General features: G+C 36.2%; 1 protein-coding gene across 3 annotated transcripts in view; it reads left to right on the plus strand.

Annotated features, from left to right (window-relative positions):
* The window catches only part of LOC119562209 (monocarboxylate transporter 13), a 145,415-nt gene that overhangs the window by 6,079 nt on the left and 120,638 nt on the right, over window positions 1–18,698 (plus strand). For 2 of the 3 annotated variants that reach the window (XM_037875409.1, XM_037875406.1), the window contains exon 2: window positions 14,130–14,372. The exons of the other annotated variant lie outside the window; for it this stretch is intronic. The gene's annotated coding sequence lies outside the window, so the exon portion shown is untranslated. The remainder of the gene's footprint in view (window positions 1–14,129; window positions 14,373–18,698) is intronic. 3 annotated transcript variants of the gene reach the window in all.

Genomic DNA, 18,698 nt, shown 5'->3' on the forward strand with positions numbered 1-18,698 from the left:
TTATGCTAGATAACAAATTTTAACTGAAATGTATTGGTCTCGTCAATACCTATCGATTGATCCAAAAAAAAATTTTCCACGCCTACCCTAACGCCCACAATGCTTAAATCTGTCTTCCGCCGGTAGGTGGCGCACTTAAATCTCGCTTTGCTGCTTGCATATCTCCATTTCCCTTTGGTCCCTTTAGCTGAGTAACGGGTATCTGATAGTCGAGGTACTCGACTATAGCGTTCTTCCTTGTTTTATACTAGATTCGTCGGAAAGTATGTAACAGGCAGAAGGAAGCATTTCCGACACCATAAAGTATATATATTCTTGATCAGGATCACTAGCCGAGTCGATCTAGCCATGCCCGTCTGTCCGGATGAACGTTGAGATCTCGGAAACTATAAGAGCTAGGCTATTGAGATTTGACGTGCAGATTTCTGAGCTTCCTACGCAGCGCAAGTTTGTTTCAGAGTGCCACGCCCACTCTAACGCCCACAAACCGCCCATATCTGTGGCTCCTACAGTCTCTAGCATCAATGCTTGAGAAAAAATTTTAACTGAAATGTATTGCTCTCGGCAATACCTATCGATTGAGACAAAGAATTGGGATTTTAGATTGAGATTCCGTAGCCTTGAACGCAGCGCAAGTTTGTTAACGCCCACAAACCGCCAAAGCCTGTGGCGCCCACAATTTTTATGCTAGATAACAAATTTTAACTGAAATGTATTGGTCTCGTCAATACCTATCGATTGATCCAAAAAAAAATTTGCCACACCCACTCTAACGCCCATAACGCTTAAATCTGTCTACCGCCGGTAGGTGGCGCATTTCAATCTCGCTTTGTTGCTTGCATATCTCAATTTCCCTTTGGTCCCTTTAGCTGAGTAACGGGTATCTAATAGTCAAGGTACTCTACTATAGCGTTCTTCCTTGTTATACCCGTTACTCGTAGAGTAAAAGGGTATACTAGATTCGTCGAAAAGTATGTAACAGGCAAAAGGAAGCGTTTCCGACCCCATAAAGTATATATATTCTTGATCAGGATCACTAGCCGAGTCGATCTAGCCATGTCCGTCTGTCCGTCTGTCTGTCCGTCCGGATGAACGCTGAGATCTTGGAAACTATGAGAGCTAGGCTATTGAGATTTGGCGTGCAGATTCCTGAGCTTCTTACGCAGCGCAAGTTTGTTTCAGTAGAGTGCCACGCTAACGTGCCCACTCTAACGCCCACAAACCGCCCAAAACTGTGGCACTTACAGTTTTGATGCTAGAATAAAAATTTTAACTGAAATGTATTGTTCTCATCAATACCTATCGATTGACTCAAAAAAAAGTTTGCCACGCCCACTTTAACGCCCACAAACCGCCCACAAACTTCAAAAAATCGTAAGTATGAACGTGGATATCTCGGAAACTATCAAAGATAGAGAATCGGGATCTCAGATTTAGATTCTGTAGCTTTGTACGCAGCGCAATTTTGTCACGCGAATATGCCACGCCCACTATAACGCCCACAAACCGCCCAAACCTGTGGCGTCCACAATTGTTATGCTAGATGAAAAATTTTAACTGAAATGTATTGATCTCGTCAATACCTATCGATTGATCCAAAAACAAATTTGCCACGCCCACTCTAACGCCCAGAACGCTTAAATCTGTCTACCGCCGGTAGGTGGCGTATTTAAATCTCGCTTTGCTGCTTGCATATTTCCATTTCCCTTTGGTCCCTTAAGCTGAGTAACGGGTATCTGATAGTCTAGGTACTCGACTATAGCGTTCTTCCTTGTTTTTAATTAAAGTTGCTTTGTTGTTGTTGATCCACAGCAATCGTAGATACGTAAAAAAAAAAAATCCTGAACAGTTGTGTATTTAATTTAACTTACTTCATCGGATTTTTTATTATAATAATTATCTTATTTCTCCTTTTTAATATATATACAAGTATATTTATAATTTTTTTCGCGCGGAATCTAACAGTCACACCTTCCAACCAACTGACTGAGGGGCGTACGGCGAGATAATGGACGTGTAGAAAAAGAAAGATATAGTTCGAGGAAAAAAGTAGGATCTAGTTCTGTGCTGAACAATTCAATATTAATAGTTTTAAGAGAGAGAGTCAGATATTGAGATAATAGGATAAAGTCTATTGCCTTTAGTCAGAACATAATACTTTGATAGGTTCATGCAAGTCATAGGGTAGAAGTCATAGGGAAATGTAATTCCTTGTTAAACAGAAAAGTTTAGCTGGCTAACCAAGTCGGGGCTATCAATAAAGATTGTTCCAAACATCATTCTGCGGTTGTCTAGGGAGGGTAAGTTAATTAGAAGTTTTGGGTCCAAAAGAACGCCAAGATCGTTTACTAGTTATTTTATCCAGTGAGCCGTCACTCAGCGGACATGTCGCATATTGAGTATCGACTAAAAGTCATTACCTTACCTTAGAGCAATTTGAATCCAGTAAATTGTCAGAGCACCATGTTTGAAAATGATTCAAATCTGATTGTAAGTCGGACTGGCAAGAAGTATCCTTGTACTGTGTAACTTTATAACTGAGGGAAGGTCGTTTGTAAGTAAAGTAAAAAGTAGCGGCCCCAGCTTTTGGGAAACCGGAGATAACGTGGAGTAGACAAGAGACAGCATTTTTATAAAAGTACTCTTTGTGTTCTGCAATTCCGATATCTTTAGATCCATCTTAAAGGATCTACAGGGCACCCTAACAAATCGAGTTTTCTAACCAGAAGAACGTGGTTTACGGAGTCAAATGCTTTAGTAAAGTCAGTGTAAGCCAGTTTGAAATTTTTTTTAAAATATAATTAACACAAATGAATTAAATTCCAAAAGTTTAGTGGTTGTTGATCTACGTTTCATAAAACCGTATTGAAACGGAGATATAACTTATCTACTGAGGTGCTGCAAATGGGAAGTAATAATATTTTCGAAAAGATTTTCGATTGCTGACAATTTAGAGATACCTCTATAATTATTTGCTTCCACTTTTCTACCCTTCTTGTGGAAAGGATTAACATATGGGGAAATTGTGAAGATTCCAAAGATAAGGTAAACAATTTGAGAAGGGTTTTGCATAAGGCCTCCGCGCAATATCTAAGCACGGAGCCAGGAACTCCATCGGGACCAGATCAACAAGTAGAGAGCTTTCGTTTAAGGTGGGACAGAATATTAAATTCGACTTGGATAAAGTGTAAAAACAAGGAAGAACGCTATAGTCGAGTACCTCGACTATTAGATACCCGTTACTCAGCTAAAGGGACCAAAGGGAAATGGAGATATGCAAGCAACAAAGCGAGATTGAAATGCGCCACCTACCGGCGGTAGACAGATTTAAGCGTTATGGGCGTTAGAGTGGGTGTGGCAAATTTTTTTTGGATCTATCGATAGGTATTGACGAGACCTATACATTTCAGTTAAAATTTGTTATCTAGCATGAAAATTGTGGGCGCCACAGGCTTGGGCGGTTTGTGGGCGTTAGAGTGGGCGTAGCATATTCGCATAACAAACTTGCGCTGCGTACAAGGCTACGAAATCTCAATCTAAAATCCCAATTCTCTATCTTTGATAGTTTCCGTGATATCCAAGTTCATATCTACGATTTTTTGAAGTTTGTGGGCGTTAAAGTGGGCGTGGCAAAGTTTTTTTTGGGTCAATCAATAGGTATTGCCGAGAGCAATACATTCCAGTTAAAATTTTTTCTCTAGCTTCAAAACTGTAGGAGTCACAGTTTTGGGCGGTTTGTGGGCGTTAGATTGGGCGTGGCACTCTGCTGAAACAAACTTGCGCTGCGTAGGAAGCTCAGTAATCTGCACGCCAAATAGCCTAGCTCTTATAGTTTCCGAGATCTCAGCGTTCATCCGAACATACGGACAGACGGACATGGCTAGATCGACTCGGCTAGTGATCCTGATCAATAATATACAAGGTGAGTTCCAAAGTAAACAGGACTTTTTGAATCTAGCGCCCTCTAGTGGCGCCATCTATATGTCAACTGGTGTGTTAGAATCTGCTATCGTTTATCGACTTCCAGTAAAAATTTCATGAAATTTCATTTATTGGAAGTGAGGTTATTGCGTTTTAAGTGTCAGTATGTTTTTCTCATCGTTGCGAAAATGAGCTTCGAACAAAGAGCCAACATTAAATTTTGTTTTCAAATTGGTAAAACTTTTACCGAAACGTTTCAATTGATGAAACAAGTTTATGGCGATGATTGCATATCCCGCAGCAGAGTGCACGAGTGGTTTCAACGTTTTCAAAGTGGTCGTGAGGACATAAATGACGATGAATATGTGGGCCAACCAAAATCCGTGATCACCGAAAAATCAGCCGAAATCATCATTGAAATTAATGGAAATAGAATTGAAAATCTCCAAAACATCGATTTATCGCATTTTGACCGAACATTTGGGCTTACAAAAGGTGTGTGCACGGTTTGTTCCGGACAAATAGACTGACGTCCAAAAATTGCTCAGAATTCAACATTCGAAGGACATCATTAAAGAGGCAAAAAAAGACCGGAACTTCCTTTACAAGTTTGTGACTGGTGACGAAACGTGGTGTTTTCAATATGATCCCGAAACGAAACGCCAGAGTGCTGAATGGAAGGCGCCGGACGAGTCGAAACCCAAAAAATCGCGCCTGGAGAAGTCAAAAGTGAAGACAATGCTGATTTGTTTTTATGATTCCAAGGGTATTGTCCACAAAGAATTTGTTCCACCCGGCCAAAACGTTAATGGGGTATTCTACCTTGGAGTTTTGAAGCGTTTGGTGCACCGTATTCGACGTGTTCGGCTCGAATATCGCGAAGATGGAAGTTGGCGTTTGTTGCACGATAATGCGCCGCCTCATCGATCGACGCTTGTGTCCGACTATTTGACCAAAAATCACATTTTAACCATCTACCACTCCCCGTATTCACCTGATATGGCACCGTGCGACTTCTACCTTTTCGGAAAAATGCATTTGCCGATGAAAGGAAAGCGTTATGCAGACGTAGAGGCCTTTCAAAAGGCTTGCACCGGCATACTGGCGGCCATACCGGGAAACGAGCTAAAACACTCGTTCGACATGCTTTTGGACGCTGTATTAAAGCAGAAGGAGACTATTTTAAATAAAATAAATTGATTTTGCCGAAAAAACTATTTGTTCTGTCTTTTTTTTTAAAGTCCTGTTTACTTTGGAACTCACCTTGTATATACTTTTTGGCGTCGGAAACGCTTCCTTCTGCCTGTTACATACTTTCCGACGAATCTAGTATGCCCTTTAACTCTACGAGTAACGGGTATAACAAGGCTGAGAAGGATGAGGTAAAGTAGAATATGTCGCTTGAAAAAACAAAAAAAAACAAATAGATCGACTGTTGCCTGATAAGTTGTTGCAGAAATATTTTTTTTAAAAGAGGTATCCACCAATTGGTGGATTTACACGTAGTGTTAACAAAATTATAAAACTTTATCGGTTTTCGATTTTAATAGCTTTTGTAACACAGAGAGAGCACGGTAAAACTAAACAAAGTACTTAAGTATCTAGAAACAGTTGCTCCGGATATATAATTAAAATATGACATGTAGATTCTTAATTTTTTATTTGTCAATATTGGCGCGCCAAGTTTTAGTCGGTCCGCTAGTTAATAAGTTAAATTAGTTGTTGAATACCGGGTATGTGGTAGTCTCGAATCTGGATTGTAGTAATTTGATCAAGTTAATACTAACTAATTTTAATAAAATTAACAAAAACTTACGCAAGCCGAAGATTCTATACCCTCGCAGGACGATTCTGTGGAAGCATTGTATGTACAGGACTTTCTGATTTTTAGAAAACTACAAAAGAGAAAAGACTATAGTCGATAGCCTCGACTATTAGATACCCAGATACCCGTTACTCAGCTTAAGGGAGTGCGAGTGAGATTGAGATATGCTTAAAGCAACTTTGCTTTTTTCATGAACCCACCTAGACTATAGCCCCACCTATCTTCTTTTTCTATAGCGCCACTTGGCCTACAGCGGGTCGGAAACCGTTCCTTCTACCTGTTACATACTTTCCGACGAGTCAAGTATACCCTTTTACTCTACGAATAACGGGTATAAAAATAATTACAGAAATACTAAAAATTTGTTCCATTTCAATTTTCTACCATATATGTATGTATGTTTACCGAAAACGAAAAATATAACGGTCTTTGCATTATTTTGACATTAATTATACAATCGTTTCCATGCCAGCTATATGATAAAATCATTCTTTTTTTTATAATTTTAATCGAAATTCTGAAATTTTAAAAGAATGTTATTCCCAAGAGTGGATCATTTTATTACATTTAAAAAATATATATTTTTCGCTCATTGCTATGGGAATGTTCGATCCGGCTCGTTCCGACTCATATACTACACCTGCAACAGAAATATGACTTTTGGGAAGGTTAATCCCAATAGCTTCATAACAGAGAGACTAGTTTGAGAAAAAAACGGACATACGGACGGTCAGATCGACTCGTTTAGTGATGCTAATCGAGAATAAATGAAGTCGGAAACGTCTCCTTCACTGCGTTGCAAACATCTGACTTATATCTTTATACCCTCTGCAAGGATATACAATGTTTAGATTCTTTAGTAAGTCATTAACAGACCAATAGGTTGTTAGAAAGTTTATCTAAACATATTTAAAAAAAGGGTATACAAATATAAAAAAAAAGCAGAGGCCAAAAAAAAGTTGCAATGAAAAATTTTTAATTTTTAAGGAGAAAACAGCAAGTGCGTTATGTAAATAAATAAGCGGTAATACTAATCAGTAAAAATCTTAAAATCTACTTTCTTGCGAATTTGCTAGTGATCAAAAATAAGATATTTGTCGTTTAAACTTATGTACAAGGTGAGTTCCAAAGTAAACAGGACTTTAAAAAAAAGACAGAACAAATAATTTTTTCGGCAAAATCTATTTATTTTATTCAAAATAGTCTCCTGCTTTAATACAGCGTTTTGCACGGTCCAAAAGCAAGTCGAACGAGTGTTTTAGCTCGTTGACCGGTATGGCCTTTTGAATGGCCTCTACGTCTGCATAACTCTTTCCTTTCATCGGCAAATGCATTTTTCCGAAAAGGTAGAAGTCGCACGGTGCCATATCAGGTGAATACGGGGAGTGGTAGATGGTTAAAATGTGATTTTTGGTCAAATGGTCGATCGATGAGACTGCACCATAAAAAAAAAAAGCAAAATGATTTTTGAAAAATTCTTTTTGCAGTTACTATTATTTTTGTTTGAAGAAACTTTTTGCATCAAAAAATTTAAGTTTTCAAGTCGAGGAAAAAAGTTTAAAAGTAGATGTTAACACAAATTCGTCCTTTTCAATAAGTACTGAATGGTTTAAGAAATGTATTGTATCATTCAAACGGCATTTAAATTACCTTTCCATTGATGCCAAAGTTTACAAGAAGTAAGTTCAAATTTTGAGTATATTTAACTTTTGTTTTGTCAAAATACTTATGCCGACCACTGTATGTTGTTGAAACTCGTTAAAAATGAAAAATAATTATGTTAGACTCAACTATTTATACTTTTGTGTACGAAAAAAATTCGTCAAATGGCTATTAAAATAAAAGTCATCTCTTATCTTTTGGGTTCATGAAATTTTTTTTTTCCGTAACAGCAAAATAAACAAATGTTTTAATAAGTTACAAATAAGTATGGCGAGTGGCTTTAAAAATATTAAAAATATAATATTCACATAAATGTCTATCCCTGTTGCTTTAGTTTTTAACAAAATAAATAAAAAAGCGGTAACACAAATCATTAAAAAATCCTTAGATCTGCTTCAATGCGAACTTGCTTGTGACCAAAAATTAGATGTTTTTTTTCAAACTTATGGATCTTGTTAAAATGAGTTTAAAATGTAAAATAATAATCAGGGTATTCCCTAAACTGTTGAATTGCTGAATTGTTAAAATTTGGTCAGCTGTTAATCAGCTGTTCCATACAAAGTCAACTTCCAGAAATTTCAGCAGTTCAACAGCCTCGGGGTTGCAAAATTTTTTTGAATTGCTGAAAACCAGAGTTGTTGCCGCTCTCGGCTAAAAGAAGAAGGGTAACTCTGGTCACTTGTGAACATGGAGTAATTGCAATCGTATAAAATATCCAAGTAAAGGATATCTGTTAGGATGCTGCCTTTTAGCAGTTCTAATAGTTTAGTTTTTTGGCTTATTTTCGACAATTTCGTTCATTTTAAACATAATCTTTGGTAAACACAGCCTGGCAATTTGACAATGTGACAAGCAGCTGATAGAACATCTGACATCTTAAAATTGAAAATTCAACAGGGAACTTTTATTGCTGAAATTTTCTGTTGAATTTTTAACAATTCAGCAATTCAACTGTTTAGGGAATACCCTGAATATTAGACTCAACTATTTTCTACTTTTGTATACTATCTCGTATCGTTGTATACTATTATCGACTATCAATTACCCGTTACTCATCTAAGGGAGTGCAAAGAAGAAGAAGATATGCATAGCGACTATTTCCAAGATTGCACACTTTATTTGCTTATAACTTTTTATGATTGGTCCGTTTTGAACCAATTTTGGTATGTAGATGGGCATTGATATACCAAACAAAGTCTCATTTAAATGTTTACAAAATATAAAAATCTGGGGGCCAGACAGGGTAATGGTCGTTTGTGGCCAGACAGACAGTCATGGCTAGACCGGCTCGGCTAGTGATCCTGATCAAGAATATATACCGTATGGGGTCGGAAACGCTACCTTGTACCTGTTAAGTACTTTCCGACGAATCTAGTATACCCTTTTATCCAAAAATGTGCCGCCCACAAGGGCTAAAATAATTAAAAAACAAGAAAGGAAGTTAGCTTCGGCAAGCCGAAGCTTATATACCCTTGCAGCTATAATTATTAAATTTAAAAACACAAAAAATGATATTCCCAATAGTATAAGATAATATGTCAAAAAACACCGAAGCTATAATTTGTTTCATATTATTTTCCTACCAATTTTCCGATCGTTCCTATGGCAGCTATATGATATAGTCGTCCGATTTTGATAAAATTAAATTCGAAACTCAGAACTAATTAAAAAATGTTATTTCCAAGCGTAGGAGGTTATATGTTAAAAAACACCGAAGCTATAATTTGTTTCATATTATTTTCCTACCAATTTTGCGATCGTTCCTATGGCAGCTATATGACATAGTCGTCCGATTTTGATAAAATTTAATTCGAAATTCAGAACTAATTAAAAAATGTTATTTCCAAGCGTTGGAGGTTATATGTTGAAAAACACCGAAGCTATAATTTTTTTCATATTATTTTTCCACAAATTTTCCGATCGTTCCTATGGCAGCTATATGATATAGTCGTCCGATTTCGATAAAATTTAATTCAAAATTCAAAACTAATTACAAAATGTTATTTCCAAGCTTAGGAGTTTATATTGTAAAAAACACCAAAGATATATTTTTTTTTCATTTTTTTGTCCGATTATTCCTATGGGAGCTATAAGATATAGTTGTCCGATCCGGCTGGTTCCGACTTATATACTACCTGCAAAAGATATAAGACTTTTGGGAAAGTTTCAGCCCGATAGCTTTAAAACTGAGAGACTAGTTTGCGTAGAAACGGACGGACAGACGGACAGACGGACATGGCTAGATCGACTCGTCTAGTCATGCTGATCAAGAATATATATACTTTATGGGGTCGGAAACGTCTCCTTCACTGCGTTGCAAACTTCTGACTGAAATCAATATACCCTCTGCAAGGGTATAATTAGTTGGCAAAGTGCAACAGCCGGCCGTTGAATCCCAAGATAGCAGATATCAAGAAACAGTAGTCCTAGTAATAATTCGATCCATACCGTCAGCCAAGTAAAAGCTCTAGACCTTATCCAACAGTCCTTGAAGAGGACACAAATCGCAGCTCGAAAGAGTCTTGTGTCGTGGAGAGGATCAACAATAAGGACGACATCCGACATACTGTGATACCCGTGATCCCCATGCTCCTGAAAATTGTTCAGCTGTAGGAGCCATCCGCTCAACAGTGAAAAATAACATACTTCGGAGAAAGTAGTGACGCAATATAAATGTGTTAATCGAGCCAATCAAAGCCAAAGTGAACCTATTCATAACCAAAGACCAATATTCTCAAATAATATAATTGGAGAACAAGTGAAAATCAAAAAAACATTGGAAGCATACAAACATGCATTTAAATACATTCAAACCAACCGAATCAATAGACAAAGTGCGAATCATGATGAACAATTAGAGAGGACGAGTCTCTCCACCAGCAGTTATGCCTCTGGCATAATATATCTATATATCTTGCAAAGGGCCTAAATGACTGCCCTGAGGCAAAGACCATAGAATAACAAGATGCGTAACAGCCATAGAACTGAATGTGCGGCAAAATTTTTGGTGTGGATTTTCGATGTGGATTTTCGTTTTTGCTAGTGTGCGTTGTCCGTGTAAAGCTCTTTGGTTGTGTTGGTGAATCATTTCGTGTGGTCTGCTGCAATAAGGGCTCAATCTCGCATTTGACTAACGCAATTTGTCAAAGGCCTCTAGGCCAGGGGTCTAGTCGCTCAACCGCGGGAATTGCAGGTCGGAGTTCAACCCCGACTGGCAACAACTTTTTTTTTTATGCAATCGGTTTTTTTTTTAAACAATTATTGAAAATGATGAGTGCTATTCACATAAAATGCTAATGTTAGATAAATTGATTAGTTTTGCTGTACAAAACTTGTAAGTGGCAAGACTCCCCAGACAAATGTAAGAGGAGCAATAAGCTAAATATAATTCGTCATAAATAAATAAATATCTGGGGATCTTTGAACAGTAAAGCTTTAATCTATTTATCGAACATTTGCATTTTATACACATTACGCTTTGATTCAAAGTGAATTGCTTATTGTGTTCATGTTTTTATTGTTATTAGATATTTGATCAAAACCTTTGTAAAAAGTAAGAAAAACTATAAAAAAAAAAATCTAAAAAATCTATGTGTGAAAAACTAAAACAAATTAAAAAAACAAAAACTAAATAAAAAAAAACTAAAAAATCTATCAAAAATATTTAAAAAAAAAAATTGTCAAAAAAGTACAGCTAAAAAGATATTAAAATAAAAAAAATATACAAAAATATTAAATTGATTCCAGCCTCAGAGTGGACTCGAACATGGAACTCAAATCCATTATCCACGGGTCACCAACATACGCAGAGCGCCACAGCCCGCTTATAAATCGCTTGAGCAATGCGTCTTTTAGATCGATTCCTATTCGTCAACATAATTCAAGAATCGACAATTGAGACAAAAATTGGAATTTGACTTTTTCACAGCGCGGAGTGTCGTGAGCGAGATAGCAAGAGAGAGGGAGAGCGAAGGAAGCAAAGCAACGGCATTCTAAAAATAGATTCCTATACGTGTAAGGGTTGCTTTGCAAAAATGAGGCCGCCTGTGTACATTTTCTTACTCCTAGTTACGCATCTTGTTATTCTATGGTCTTTGCCTGAGGCACTCCAGATGTCACGTTGATCATCTTGGAAACAGCGTTTTTGAATACAACCCTCTGAGATCTACCATTCAAATAACTTGAAATTCAAGTTAATCCCGAGCTGATCTAATTTGAATAAAAGAAGAGTGTGGTTTACAGAGTCAAAGGCTTTAATAAAATCTGTATATATAACGTCTGTCTGCAATTTTTTGTTAAATCCATCTATTACAAATGATGTCAATGCGAGCAGGTTCGTGGTGGCCGATCTTCGCTTAACAAAACCATGTTGACACGGCGATATTAAAGAGGAGCACAAGTGTTGCAACTGAGAGGTAATAATGCGTTCAAATGTTTTAGGAATTGCAGACAATTTGGAGATTCCTCTATAGTTCTGAACATTAACCTTCGCACCCTTTTTGTGGAGTGGAATAATAAAAGAATCTTTCCAGATAGTAGGAAAAACAGATGATGAGATAGACAAATTAAAAAGTATAAGAATGGGTTTGCAAATAGTTCGGGCACAAAACTTAAGCACACACCCAGGGAGTCCATCTGGCCCCGGAGAATAGGTTGGCGTTATAGTTTCTAAATCACTTAAGAGAGAACTTTCGGTGATTACAGGAGAAAAAATACAATTTGCCCTGTTTAAGTGATTAGGGTAGCTAGTATTAGACCAAGAAACAGAACAATAAGTAGATTGGAAGAATTCAACAAATCTTCAATTTCGGGATCCGTAGATGCCCCAAAAGAGTTTAATCGTACTGATGATGGCAATGCTGAAGACTTTCGCTTAGCATTGACAAAGTTATAAAACTGCCTCGGATCCTTTGAAAATTCAAATTTACATCGGTTTAAATACATGGAATAGCAATGACTGTTAAGTACATTAAAATTGGTACGAGCCACCACATATCAAAAAAAAATTTGGATGGCCTACCCGACTTTTTGTACTTTTTATCTAAGTTTGTTTTAAGGTTTCTAATTCTTTGCAACTCATTGCTAACCAAGAAGGCCTGTCTAACTAAGGAGGAAAACTATCAGGAATACATTCACAGAAAAAAAGAATTTAGGACACTATAAAATAGTTCCGTAGCACTTTCAATATCCAAGCAATTATATAAATTTGTCCAGTTATATTGTGAAATCATTTTGTTGAGTTTATTATAGTCACATTTACGAAAGCATCTACTTTTAGTTGGAGAAAGTAAAGGAGAGAGGGTATCAACGCAGGGAAAAGAAATTGTAAGTTCCAATGTGGGATGATATCGGTCTTCTCGCACAACTAGTGGGTCAATTCTAGATACCGTGACTTCAGACGGATCTAAAACAAATACAAGATCTAATTGTCTGTTTAGTGAATTAAAGATAACTTGCTGTAATGATAATTCTAACAGACCGTCAACGAAGTCATGGGCAGATAAAGGGGTATAGAAACTTCAGCTTGGCGAAGTTAGCTTTCTTTCTTATTTATCATGGCTTTAGTAACAAATTCATCAAGCTACAGATAAATTCATGATATGATATAAGCTGGGATGTCAAAATATATGAAATTTAAATATAGCTCTATAGAGTAGTAGGCTTTGAAGTAGGATGTGCCGCAGCATTTCATGTATTGAGGCTGAATTCATAGTCAACTTTCGTGTGTTATCACGAAACGGTGTTTATGCACACTCGATTTTACTCTTGTCATGAAATAGGCATAAACACAGTAAAAGAAAATTTTCAATAGTTAATTTTTATAAAAACTTACATTTGTAGGCCATTGTCGCACTTTAATAAGGTTCAACCAGTAGTAGAAGCGGATAACTCAAGTAAGTTCTACTTTTAGAAGTCTATATCATTCGCGTATTAGTTATCTTTGCAAAGGGTTGGCGTTGGGACTTGAACATGCGTAGCGACGTGTCGTTTTGTTTTCTAACCAAATAGTCCGGTCGCTTGCAAGGTCTAAAATTTAATACTTCGGTGCCCCAGAGCATGTTTAATTTTAGGGTGATGTTATTAATGCGTTAGCCTTCCAATTTGTGAAAATCAATTTATAAATGTAAGCAATTTATGTAATCAATTTATAAATGTGAGCATATTTTGCTTGTTTTTAAGGCAATTTTTATTCATATTCTTTTCTCAAATGAAATATATGTACGCTTTTTGATTTAACAAAAAAAAAACTTGCCTTAAAAAAAGTGCTGCTCTTAGAAAAATAAAATTTTAATGGGGATTATTTAAACCTGTTACTCGTAGAGTAAAAGAGTATATTGTATTTGGGGAAAAGTATGTAAGAGGAAGCTTTTCCGATCTCAACAAGTATATAAAAATGTAATTTTAGGTTTTTTTGCAAGGTTACACTAAATTACATTACATGAGATTGGCAACTCAACATTCTTGTTAATTTTGGCAGTTTAAATCAAAGATTATCGATACACATTTTCCAAAACAATGGACACATTAAAATTCGTATTATCTGATCTCATGGGTGACATGAAGATATTTGAGTTACGTTAACCTAAACAAAAAAAGTACATATATGTGCTTTTAAGATATATCTTAAAAGGACTTAATGTAAAGGTACACATATGAATGAAACACAATAAAATTAAAATTGGCTTTTTAATTTAACTCAAAATCTTGATTCCTCTTCCAGCATAGCGACTATCGCTTAAGTTCGATCTCTGAACCAAACCAAAGCCAAAGTGATTTGAGTCCACAGCCCTGGTTCTATCATCTCTATCTGTTCAAAAATCGACTTTAAGTGGAGCTGACGTGTATTTTTCGCTGAAGGGAAAATTTTGGATCCGTGAATTCAAGGCTCGCTATAAGATTTTGGCTCGATCAGTTAGAAAGTTGGTTGCAACATTAGGATGAAGAGCGTGGGCTCAAACCCTGGGTGAGTTATTTTTTTTAATGTTCTGTTTCTAAAAATGAAATCCCGAACCATTAGCAAAAATGTGGACCCCAAGAAGGTATCATGCGTTCAGTTCTTGTACATCGCGCCGACTTTATTAAAGACACCAAAATCAATTTGTTAATATGCGCTCAAAATTTGTAAAACACATAATTTGGCAGGAATTTTTTTATACAAGGGTGGTCAAAAGTATTTTCACAAAACAAAAGTTAAATATACTCATAATTTGAACTTACTTGTTAACTTTGGCATCAATGAAAAGGTAATTTAAATGCCGTTTGAATGATACAATACATTTCATAATCCATTCAGTACTTATTGAATTTGATGATGATGATGATTTGTGTGAAAATCTACTTTTTGAACTTTTTTTCTCGTCTTGAAAACTTAAATTTTTTGATGAAAAAGTTTATTCAAACAAAAATAATAGTAACTGCAAAGAAAAATTTTCAAAAATCATTTTGCTTATATTTTTTATGATTTTTTGAAAATGTTTAGAAATTTTTTCCGACATTGTCACCTTCAAAAAATCATCAAAAATATAAGCAAAATGATTTTTGAAAAATTCTTTTTGCAGTTACTATTATTTTTGTTTGAAGAAACTTATGGCATCAAAAAATTTAAGTTTTCAAGACGAGAAAAAAAGTTCAAAAAGTAGATTTTCACACAAATTCGTCCTTTTCAATAAGTACTGAATGGATTTTGAAATGTATTGTATCATTCAAACGGCATTTAAATTACCTTTTCATTGATGCCAAAGTTAACAAGAAGTAAGTTCAAATTATGAGTATATTTAACTTTTATTTTGTGAAAATACTTTTGACCACCCCTGTAGACATAGCTAGATGTATTTGGCTCTACAAAAACATGTAATTTTTAGATAGTTTATTTCTCTTCTAGGTCTCTTGTCCTTGAAAGAAATTTTTAAAGGAGTTAAAAAAGATTATACTGGGGTGTCACAGAAACTGAAGACGGTTTTGGGGACGATTAATTTTAAAGCCGTATCACTACAACTTTTACCTTTTCCGAAAATAGCAGTGCTTGATGCATGTACTCAATATAGAATACCGAACTTCATATACTAATCATCGATTTTGGCATGACTTGCGTTGACTTGTTTCAATAAATTTTAAATTCATTTTATGTGTTATTGCGGAACTAATAAATATTTGTTTATTGTACAAAATACAAAAAAAATTTAGTTATTAACTACCCGGCCTCTAAACACACAAATCACCCCTTTCTTAGCCAGCTGATTGCGACTGTTAAAAATTAATTTATTTATATTTTTAAGCAATCAACAAGAAAATACATTAATCAAAAAGACAATTCACGCGATATGGTTTTGCAATATTTGCGCAGGAAACTTTAAGAAGTTTACCCAATTCATTTTATTAAACAGATGGAACAGACAACGTCGACATTCCCTTAAAAATTAGCAATTTATTTAATCAAAATGTGTTGATAGTCATTTTCATGTATTCCAAATATGTGTGTACCCTGTTGTGACACTCACGGCTCCCGGAGGTTTTTCCACTTATTTCTAGAACTTATTTTTTTTAGCAGGTAGCTGAAATCTTTTTTTCAAATTCAATGAGTTACAAAAATTAAAATAAATAACATTTTTCTTACACTTATGGTTTGCCGCTCTTCAACTTCTTATAGGCATCACCTTTTTATACCCTTGCAGAGGGTATATTGATTTCAGTCAGAAGTTTTCAACGCAGTGAAGGAGACGTTTCCGACCCCATAAAGTATATATATTCTTGATCAGCATGACTAGACGAGTCGATCTAGCCATGTCCGTCTTTCCGTCCATTTCTACGCAAACTAGTCTCTCAGTTTTAAAGCTATCGGGCTGAAACTTTCCCAAAAGTCTTATACCTTTTGCAGGTAGTATATAAGTCGGAACCAGCCGGATCGGACAACTATATCTTATAGCAACCATAGGATTAATCGGAAAAAAAAAAATTTAAAAAAATTATATCTTTGGTGTTTTTTAGCATATAACCTCCTAAGCTTGTAAATAACATTTTTTAATTAGTTTTGAATTAAATTTTATCGAAATCGGACGACTATATCATATAGCTGCCATAGGAACGATCGGAAAATTGGCGGAAAAATAACATGAAACAAATTATAGCTTCGGTGTTTTTTAACATATAACCTCCAACGCTTGGAAATAACATTTTTTAATTCTGAGTTTCGAATTTAATTTTATCAAAATCGTAAGACTATATCATATAGCTGCCATAGGAACGATCGGAAAATTGGTAGGAAAATAATATGAAACAAATTATAGCTTCGGTGTTTTTTAACATATAACCTCCTACGCTTGGAAATAACCTTTTTTAATTAGTTCTGAATTTTGAATTTAATTTTATCAAAATCGGACGACTATATCATATAGCTGCCATAGGAACGATCGGAAAATTGGTGGGAAAATAATATGAAACAAATTATAGCTTCGGTGTTTTTTGACATATTATCTTATAATATTGGGAATATCATTTTTTGTGTTTTTAAATTTAATATTTATAGCTGCAAGGGTATATAAGCTTCGGCTTGCCGAACATTACATTATCATTACATTACATTACATTATTATCAAGTTTTTCAATACTAACAACTAGGGATGACATTGACGAGTAGTGTTGAAGAACTTAAGTGTGTTTTTAAATTCAAGTTAAATTGGACAGAAGGCGCGCGGCTAAGAATTCTCACTAGCCACGCAACATTTTCCACCCCGTGGTTCTTCTATTACCAATCCTTATGATGTCTATTTTAGCCAGTTTGATTGCTGGGCGAGTAACAAGTCCACCCGGTGTATGCACAAGACCGCTACGAACTTGTTCATCCTTCGCCCGATGAACACCCACGACGATTCCTTTTTGCCAAGAGTCTCGCTTGCTTGTTTCATCAACAATAAGAAGCACGTCATTCACGGAAGTTGGAGTTGGATTCGGCTAAAACCATTTTATACGTCTAGTCAGCGTGGGCAGATACTCTCGAACCCATCTTTTCCAGAATCGATCTGCCAGTTGACCAGCGATGCGGAAATGTTTGGCCAAGCGTAAGCCGGTGGATTCCATCGAGTATTTGTCGTATTTCGTTGACTCATATTTCTGCATGTTGATGGTGGTACTTCCGGTGGTGATACTCTACTAAAAGGTATGCAATTCTGTGGTGATGTGAAAGTATAGCAGGACGCTTAACACTGACTTCTATATTTTCGATAGCATCGATTCGACCATGCATGCGATGCACTCCAACTGGGTATGGCGAGCATTTATATATAATGCTTTTCCGGTTTGTCAGGCAGCGACCGTCTTTTAGGCATCGGATTTCGTCAAAAAATTCTTCCTCTTGACATATTCAAATGAAAATTGCATGCATTTCGACATCCCGCTTAAGCAGAAGCAATCTCTCCAACTCAGGTCCGAGCGGTTTTACAGAAAGAAGGCGTAGAAATTCTAACACTCTTTTGGGCAGCACGCAGACGCTCCAATTTGGTGAATGAGATTTGTTTGAGTTACCTCCTTGTGGTACAAAACTTGGGTCTAAAAATTCTCATGAACTTTCTCCATAAGAAGTTCTGAGAAGATTGGTTTAGAGCACGAACTTTGATTTGTTGAAACATTTCCCTTATATCGCCTAATACCGCTATAGGTCGTTCTCTGAAGCACAAAAGCTCTCCCAGCAAAGACACCAACAAAGCTTCGGATCCTTTAACATTTTTGCCTCAAGGCACTTGAGCCTTTTAAGAGCCATGGGGTACGAATTAGGCATGTTGGCTTTGTCGTACTTCCATAACAACCCAGTCTCCCAGCGACTTTCGTTGGATTTGTACTTTGTAGTTGCTTTCATTATCATTAGCGCCTGTTCGTCTTCCTTAGATCTCAACGGTTTTATAGGATTGCTCACGCCGAAAAACTCCAAAGAGAAGAACGCCATCATAGCTTTATCTATTTTTCGCTTACCACAAACTGTTGTGCAGTGGCAAATATCCAATACACTAGGTGACGTGTCATTTTCGGATCCTTCAGCTTCACGTACCTCGAACGCCACACTGATCTTAATGTTGTCCAGTCCGATGATAATTTCAGCCGTAACATCTTTGTATAATAACACCGGAACGCTTCTTAGGTGCTGACGTACAATGAGAGTCTGTTTATCGATGCTTTCCAATGGAAGATCCAAGTTGCCTACACTGCGCATTCCTTTAAGTACGTGTCTTACTTGCGGACCACACTAGCGCTAACGACTTTCGATTTTGAATCGCTCTAGGCAAAGCTGCTCTTCAGCTAG

This window comes from Drosophila subpulchrella, unplaced genomic scaffold, assembly GCF_014743375.2.
Source record: "Drosophila subpulchrella strain 33 F10 #4 breed RU33 unplaced genomic scaffold, RU_Dsub_v1.1 Primary Assembly Seq40, whole genome shotgun sequence".
NCBI classification, from domain to species: domain Eukaryota; kingdom Metazoa; phylum Arthropoda; class Insecta; order Diptera; family Drosophilidae; genus Drosophila; species Drosophila subpulchrella.